Here is a 7,948-nt window from a genome sequence, read left to right as displayed (position 1 = left end):
ATGCTCCTGTATAACATTTGAGTATACAGTTTCGTATGGACTGTGTCAAAAGCGTTTCACAAAGGATGCTGGTCGCATGTTGATCAATGCTTCCCACTGTTTGTGACAAGTTGGGCTGAATTGATCCACCAACCCAAAGGTACATTCTTAATACCATGGGAAAATTGTTGTACGTGAAAACTCAACCAGTTTCTGGACACCGGTTGTGCCTGGGCACCTACTCCATTCCCTTTAAAAGGCACATAAATATTTAGGTCTTGCCCATTCACCCTCAATAACACACCTACATAATCAATGTCTCAAGGCTTAAAATCATTTCTTAACCCGTCTCCTCCCTTCATCTTACACTGATTGAAGTGGATTTAACAAGTGACACCAATAAGTGATCATAGCTTTCACCTGGATTCACCTGGTCAGTCTGTCAGGAAAGAAATCAAATCAAATCAAATCAAATTTTATTTAGTCACATACACATGGTTAGCAGATGTTAATGCGGAGTGTAGCGAAATGCTTGTGCTTCTAGTTCCGACAATGCAGTAATAACAACAAGTAATCTAACCTAACCAATTCCACAACTACTACCGTATACACACAAGTGTAAAGGGATAAAGAATATGTACATAAAGATATATGAATGAGTGATGGTACAGAACGGCATAGGCAAGATGCGTAGATGGTATAGAGTACGGTATATACATATGAGATGAGTACTGTAGGGTATGTAAACATAAAGTGGCATAGTTTAAAGTGGCTAGGTGGGACATGTATTACATAAAGATGGTAAGATGCAGTAGATGATATAGAGTACAGTATATACATATACATATGAGATGGGTAATGTAGGGTATGTAAACATTATATTAAGTGGCATTGTTTAAAGTGGCTAGTGGTAACATTTTTACATAATTTCCATCAATTCCCATTTTTAAAGTGGCTGAGTTGAGTCAGTATTTGGCAGCGGCCGCTAAATGTTAGTGGTGGCTGTTTAAACATCTGATGGCCTTGAGATAGAAGGTTTTTTCAGTCTCTCGGTCCCTGCTTTGATGCACCTGTACTGACCTCGCCTTCTGGATGATAGCGGGGTGAACAGGCAGTGGCTTGGGTGGTTTTTCCTTGATGATCTTTATGGCCTTCCTGTGACATCGGGTGGTGTAGGTGTCCTGGAGGGCAGGTAGTTTGCCCCCGTGATGCGTTCTGCAGACCTCACTACCCTCTGGAGAGCCTTACGGTTTGTGGGCGGAGCAGGTTGCGTACCAGGCGGTGATTACAGCCCGACAGGATGCTCTCGATTGTGCATCTGTAGAAGTTTGTGAGTGCTTTTGGTGACAAGCCGAATTTCTTCAGCCTCCTGAGGTTGAAGAGGCGCTGCTGCGCATTCTTCACAACGCTGTTCTGTGTGGGTGGACCAATTCGTTTGTCCGTGATGTGTACACCGAGGAACTTAAAACTTTCCACCTTCTCCACTACTGACCCGTCGATGTGGATAGGGGGGTGCTCCCTTGCTGTTTCCTGAAGTCCACAATCATCTCTTTGTTTTGTTGACGTTGAGTGTGAGGTAATTTTCCTGACACCACACTCCGAGGGCCCTCACCTCCTCCCTGTAGGCCGTCTCGTCGTTGTTGGTAATCAAGCCTACCACTGTAGTGTCATCCGCAAACTTGATGATTGAGTTGGAGGCGTGCATGGCCACGCAGTCGTGGGTGAACAAGGAGTACAGGAGAGGGCTCAGAACGCCACCCTTGTGGGGCCCCAGTGTTGAGGATCAGCGGGGTGGAGATGTTGTTACCTACCTCACCACCTGGGGCGGCCCGTCAGGAAGTCCAGGACCCAGTTGCACAGGCGGGGTCGAGACCCAGGGTCTCGAGCTTTGATGACGAGTTTGGAGGGTACTTGCGTGTTAAATGCTGAGCTGTAATCGATGAACAGCATTCTCACATTGGTATTCCTCTTGTCCAGATGGGTTAGGGCAGTGTGCAGTGTGGTTGCGATTTGCGTCGTCCTGTGGACCTATGGGTCGGTAAGCAATTGGAGTGGGTCTAGGGTGTCCGGTAGGGTGGAGGTGATTGGTCCTTTGACTAGTCTCTCAAAGCACTTCATGATGACGGAAGTGAGTGCTACGGGGCGGTAGTCGTTTAGCTCAGTTACTTTAGCTTTCTTGGGAACAGGAACAAATGGTAGGCCCTCTTAATTGAAGCATGTGGGACAGAGACTGGGATAAGGATTGATTGAATATGTCCGTTAAACACACCAGCCAGCTGGTCTGCGCATGCTCTGAGGACGTGGCTGGGAATGCCGTCTGGGCCTGCAGCCTTGCGAGGGTTAACACGTTTAAAATGTTTTACTCACCTCGGCTGCAGTGAAGGAGACCCGCAGGTTTTGTAGCGGGCCGTGTCAGTGGCACTGTATTGTCCTCAAAGCGGGCCAAAAAAGTTATTTAGCCTGTCTGGGAGCAAGACATCCTGGTCCGCGACGGGGCTGGTTTTCTTTTTGTAATCCGTGATAGACTGTAGACCCTGCACATACCTCTTGTGTCTGAGCTGTTGAATTGCGACTCTATTTTGTCTCTGTACTGGGACTTTAGCCTGTTTGATTGCCGTTGCGGAGAGAATAGCTACACTGTTTGTAATACGGTCATGTTTCCGGTCACTTGCCCTGGTTAAAAGCAGTGGTTCGCGCCTTTCAGTTTCACGCGAATGCTTGCCGTCAATCCACGGTTTCTGGTTTGGGAATGTTTTAATCGTTGCTGTGGGTACGACATCGTCAATGCACTTCCTAATAAACTCGCTCACCGAATCAGCATATTCGTCAATGTTGTTGTTGGACGCAGTGCGGAACATATTCCAATCCGCGTGATCGAAGCAGTCTTGAAGCGTGGAATCAGATTGGTCGGACCAGCGTTGAACAGACCTGAGCGCGGGAGCTTGTTGTTTTAGTTTCTGTTTGTAGGCTGGAATCAACAAAATGGAGTCGTGGTCAGCTTTTCCGAAGGAGGGCGGGGAGGGCCTTATATGCGTCGCGGAAGTTAGTATAACAATGATCCAGGGTTTTACCAGCCCTGGTAGCACAATCGATATGCTGATAGAATTTAGGGCGTTTTGTTTTTAGATTAGCCTTGTTAAAATCCCAGCTACGATGAATGCAGCCTCAGAGTGTGTGGTTTCCAGTTTACAAAGAGTCAGATAAAGTTCGTTTATCTTGGGGGGAATATATACGGCTGTGATTATGATCGAAGAGAATTCCCTTGGTAGTAATGCGGTCGACACTTGATTGTGAGGAGTTCTAGATCAGGTGAACAGAATGACTTGAGTTCCTGTGTGTTGTTATGATGATCACACCACGTCTCGTTAATCATAAGGCATACCCCCCGCCCCCTCTTCTTACCAGAAGATGTATGTTTCTGTCGGCGCGATGCGTGAAGAAACCAGCTGGCTGCACCGACTCCGTTAGCGTCTCTTGAGTTAGCCATGTTTCCGTGAAAGCAGAGCACGTTGCAATTCCTGATGTCTCTCTGGAATGTTACCCGTGCTCGGATTTCATCAACCTTATTGCAAGAGACTGGACATTGGCGAGTAGTATGCTAGGGAGTGGAGCGCGATGTGCCCGTCTCCGAAGCCTGACCAGAGACCGCTACGTTTGCCCCTTTTACGGCGTCGCATAGGGTCGCCGGACTGGGATCAGATCCATTGTATTGGGTGGAAGGCAAAACACTGGATCCGTTTCGGGAAAGTCATATTCCTGGTAGGAACGATGGTGAGTTGACGTTAATCGTATATTCAGTAGTTCCTCCCGACTGTATGTAATGAAACCTAAGATTACCTGGGGTACCGATGTAAGAAATAACACATAAAAAAACAAAATACTGCATATTTTCCAAGGAACGCGAAGCGAGGCGGCCATCTCGGTCGGCGCCGGAAGTAGGAAAGTAGGAAGAGCAGGTGTTCTTAATGTTTTGTACACTCAGTGGTCGTCATGGTGTAACGGTATTCGTCGTCTGAAGAAGAGGAATCATCGGACCAAAGCGCAGCGTGGTAAGCGTTCATGCTYGTTTTATTAAAACTGAACACTATAACAAAAATAAACAAGAGAATAACCGAAACAGTCCTGCAAGGTGAAAACACTAAACAGAAATTAACTACCCACAAAAACAATGTGGGAAAAAGAGCTACCTAAGTATGGTTTCCAATCAGAGACAACAATAGACAGCTGTCCCTGATTGAGAACCATACCCGGCCAAAACAAAGAAATACAAAAACATAGAAAAAAGAACATAGAATGCCCACCACAAATCACACCCTGACCAAACCCAAAATAGAGACATAAAAAGCTCTCTACGGACAGGGCGTGACACATGGTTATATCTTCTCGTGTAACCGTGACGACCTCTGGTCCTTTACTTCAAGATCTCTTTCTCAAGCGTATTGACCACAGCTGTAAAATGTCGTTGGGTCGGGAATCGATCATTAAACTACCCTCACCGAAGAACAGATGTTACACCCACAGAGAATGGCTTGCCTCGCAGATGAAACGCTGCCCGGAGACGGACGGGACAAAATACTTACAGTAGAAGTCACATACTGTATAACTGCAATAAAATGCAAATTAATTACTTAAAAATCATACAATGTGATTTTCTGGATTTTTGTTTTAGATTCCGTCTCTCACAGTTGAAGTGTACCTATGATAAAACAATTACAGACCTCTACATGCTTTGTAAGTAGGAAAACCTGCAAAATCGGCAGTGTATCAAATACTTGTTCTCCCCACTGTATATATATATATATATATATATAGATGAAGACTGGTGATGTCATACAGTGTGGTTTAATGCGGATATAGCTTTAGCTTCAAACTGTGTGCTAAAGAGATTGATGAAAGCAATACAGTACGGCATCTGATAATGGAGAGCTTTACCAATCCTCGATAGCAGCATCTTTTTTTKGGGGGGGGGGGGGTCTATGACTCCACAACCACTACCATGACACCTACACATCACTGTTGCACCTATTACAGTGTTAGATCAGGACCAAACATAGTATTTACAGGAATCGCCATTCCTAGCAGACTTTGTGTGACCCTTTTAACCTTTAACCAGTTAGCCTACTGTCAATGTGGTGTCTCGTCCATCAATTATAAAGATGATGCATTTATTTTTCTCCAGAATCTGTYATGTAGCAAGACAACGATCCAAAACACACAATCAAGTATACATGAAAATGGGCATAAAGCAAAAAATTTGACGTTTTGGAATGGCATAGTCCAGACCAAAACGCCAGTAGAGATGTGGCAGGACTTGAAACGAGCAGTTCATGCTTGAAAACMCACAAATGTTGCCGAGTTAAAGCAATTCTGCATGGAAGAATGGGCCAAAATTCCTCCACAGAGATGTGAGAGACTGATCAACAAAATATGCCAAAGTAGAGTACATTTGAAAGGGTCAAATACTTTTTCACAGCATTCCACATATCATTCAGAAGTAAAAGATTTTATCCAAAAGCATGCACACTGCACACATTTTTCATATGGGTAGCCACATAAAACCACTTCATCAAATAAGCTATATAAACAAAAGTATGTGRACACCCCTTCAAATGAGTGGATTCGGCTATTTCAGCCACACCCATGTATAAAATCGAGCACGAAGCCATGCAATCTCCATAGACAAACATTGACAGTATAATGGCCTTGTTGAAGAGTTCAGTGATTTTCAAAAGTGGCACCGTCATAGGGATGTCACCTTTCCAACTAGTCAGTTCTTAACATTTCTGGCCTGCTAGAGCTGCCCCCTGGTTTGGAGGGACTCACACCATATGACGGTGCAACTTTTGAAAAATCACTGAAAAGCTGATTCTCTAATATTCATTGGGAGGGGGGGGTCTTAGTGACTCCACACACTACCATGAGGCCATTATACTGTCAATGTTTGTCTATGGAGATTGCATGCTTCGTGCTCACACCGATTTTATCCGATGGGTCGTGGTACTACGCATTCACTGCTTGAGCCAACCTCATTTGAAGGGGTGTCTTCACATTATTCTATCTAGTTTGTGTTTATGATAATCAAGGGACTTCATATAAACTCGAAATGTAAGTAGGTTTTTATTGAGCATGGGCATATCCCGCATCATTGACACACCTAGCAAGATGTGCTCGCATCATGTGGGTCGATACCACTTTTAACGCCTCTCTACACTTCCTAAGTTTTATTGTCTCTACTCTGTCAATTTGTTGTGGTGTCTCGTCTCATTATCAATATTATAAGATGATGGAATAAAATCTGCTATTTATATTTATTTTTCTTCTGAATGATATGCTATAGATGATGATTGACTTGTTGAAAACAAGAAAGACTATCGGATCCCTCAATATACAACCCTAATCAAGTAATATTCAACATGAAAGTAATCGGGCATAACTGACTCTAAATGAAATTTTGATCGGGCTATTTGGAATGGGCAATAGTCCCCAGATAAACCCAAAAACGTTTTGTTTGATAGTCTCACGTCCACCCAGGTAGAGTGTGGGGCCAAGGACTTGAAACGAGCAAAGTTCAATGCTTGAAAACACACAGTCATGTTGCCACGTCTCCTGGAGAGTTGAATTTTTTTTGGAACGGCCAATTCTTCTTCCAGCATGGCAAGAATGAGGGAACCTATGACTTTAAATTACCTCGGCCACACGAGATGATGCGATATAGAGTATCTGTGATTTCAACTCATACACAAATATGGCCTAACAGTTAGAGTACATTTGAAGGGCTCTTTTTTTCACAGCATTCCACATATCATTCAGAAGTAAAAGATTTATCCAAAAGCATGCACACTGCACACATTTTCTATGGGAGCCACATAAAACACTTCATCAAATAAGCTATATAAACAAAAGTATGTGAACACCCCTTCAAATGAGTGGATTCGGCTATTTCAGCCACACCCATGTATAAAATCGAGCACGAAGCCATGCAATCTCCATAGACAAACATTGACAGTATAATGGCCTTGTTGAAGAGTTCAGTGATTTTCAAAAGTGGCACCGTCATAGGGATGTCACCTTCCAACTAGTCAGTTCTTAACATTTCTGGCCTGCTAGAGCTGCCCCCTGGTCAACTGTAAGTGCTGTTATTGTGAAGTGGAAACGTCTAGGAGCCAAACGGCTTAGCTGCTAAGTGGTAGGCCACACAAGCTCACAGAACGGGGCCGCAGAGTGCTGAAGAGAGAGTAGCACGTAGAAATCATCTGTCCTCGGTTGAAGACTCACTACCGAGTACTATACTGCCCCTGGAAGCAGCAAGAAATATGCGTGTGGAGCTTCATAAAATGGGCCGAACAGCCACACACAAGCCTAAGAGCACCATGCACAATGCCAAGTGTCGGCTGGAGTGGTGTAAAGCTCGCCTCCAGAGATGGTTTGTCGAGATCGGTGTGGAAGAACTTGACTGGCCTGCACAGAGCCCTGACCTCATCCCCATCAAACATCTTGGGATGAATAGAAAGACGACTACGAGCCAGGCCTAAGTCGCCCAACATCAGTGCCCGACTTCACTAATGCTCTTGTGAAGCAAGTTCCCCGCAGCAATGTTCCAACATCTAGTGGAAAGACTCCCAGAAGAGTGGAGGCTGTTATAGCAGCAATGTTCCAACATCTAGTGGAAAGCCTTCTCAGAAGAGTGGAGGCTGTTACAGCAGCAATGTTCCAACATCTAGTGGAAAGCCTTCCAGAAGAGTGGAGGCTGTGTAGCAGCAATGTTCCAACGTCTAGTGAAAGCCTTCCAGAAGAGTGGAGGCTGTTTAGCAGCAATGTTCCAACATCCTAGAAATGGAAAGCTTCCCAGAAGAGTGGAGGCTGTTATAGCAGCATCCAATTGAGAACGCCTGAGGTGGGCTATGGCGGGGGCCAACTCCATATTAATGCCCATTGATTTTGGAACATGAGATGTTTCGACGAGCAGGTT

This window comes from Salvelinus sp. IW2-2015, unplaced genomic scaffold, assembly GCF_002910315.2.
Source record: "Salvelinus sp. IW2-2015 unplaced genomic scaffold, ASM291031v2 Un_scaffold1906, whole genome shotgun sequence".
Lineage (NCBI taxonomy): Eukaryota > Metazoa > Chordata > Actinopteri > Salmoniformes > Salmonidae > Salvelinus > Salvelinus sp. IW2-2015.
Note: the sequence above shows the minus strand (reverse complement) of the source record.